We start from the raw sequence: 1,214 nt of genomic DNA, 5'->3' as shown, positions 1-1,214 counted from the left end.
TAGATAATATATCAGAGATCATCTCATATAATACATATATTAAATATCTCATATATATAACACACATATAATATATAGACAGAAAAATGGAACTGATTTTTTGAGATAAGAAATCTATCTCCAAATGTGTATGAAGCAATTTTTCTCACTCAGAAAAAGCAATGTCCTTCTCCATTTAACTATTATACTCATAAGCTGATTAGGTTAATAGTCAGAAACGGGTCTAAAAGATCAACGGGATCAAAGGAGGGAAAATACGTACCCTCCTGAGGATGCCCAAGAGTTCCTAACATTTAACCAGCCATTTTTTTCTTCCACAATCCCATTTTAGATCAACGTGAGGGAGAGATGAGAAACGATGAATAATAACAGGGCAGAAGCAACAGAAACGAAGTGGGAAATTCTCAGAACCGCTCTTTTTACCCCTGTGGCTGTTCACCTCCCTCTCTCTTTTCCCTGCTGATGCCCTGATGCCCTGTTCCAGTTTCGTTTTTTTGATTGTGGAATTTTTGGTTGGCCTTTGATGTCATATGAAGAAATACGTTCGGCCCAGGCCAATACAAACTTATTCATATGACCGCCTCTCGCTTTCTCAACTCCCCTCAAGCCTTGCCTTCTGTGGCTGCGGAAATTCCGATGTAAATTATGCTAAATCCCATCTTCTCTTTTACTCGATCTTCATGACAAATCTGTTCTTTTGCTGAGGAAACATGACACGGCCATGCTACCCTCCACACGCCCAATTCCATCTGATCTCAGAAGCTAAGCAGGGTCGGGCCTGGTTAGTACTTGGATGGGAGACCACCTAGGAAGACCAGGTGCTGTAGGTATAAAAAATTAAAAACTAAGGGATTCTAAGCTGACAAGGTCCTTGCAATCTGTGAGGTCAACCAAGGATTGCTTCACCTAAAAAAAAAAAAGAAAAGAAAAAGAAAAAAAGAGATGACACTCTTTGTCATCTCTCCATTTCCTGTGGTCAAAATTAATTAATTCAACCAATATTTATTAAGCATCTATCATGAAATAGACAGAAGGCAAGCAACACCAATACCATCTCTGCCCTTGTGATGCCCCCACAGTCCTCTATAAAAATACAGAAAGCATAACCATTCTTTTTTGAACTTACATATTCTCAAAGGAGCCGCGCTGAAAAAAAAAATTGTTTAACACATTAAAAACTATGCACTTTAAAATTATTTAATGCATTAAGTATG

The 1,214-nt window shown here is 38.1% G+C and overlaps 1 pseudogene; it reads left to right on the top strand.

Moving 5' to 3' along the window:
- Nucleotides 1-711: 711 nt before the first annotated feature.
- On the top strand, nt 712-830 carry LOC112483819 (annotated as a pseudogene).
- Nucleotides 831-1,214: the final 384 nt, after the last annotated feature.

This window comes from Pteropus alecto, unplaced genomic scaffold (assembly GCF_000325575.1).
Source record: "Pteropus alecto unplaced genomic scaffold, ASM32557v1 scaffold97, whole genome shotgun sequence".
In the NCBI taxonomy this organism is placed as follows: Eukaryota; Metazoa; Chordata; class Mammalia; order Chiroptera; family Pteropodidae; genus Pteropus; species Pteropus alecto.
The sequence above is the reverse complement of the archived record's forward strand: the minus strand, read 5'-3'. Positions and strand labels throughout refer to the sequence as shown.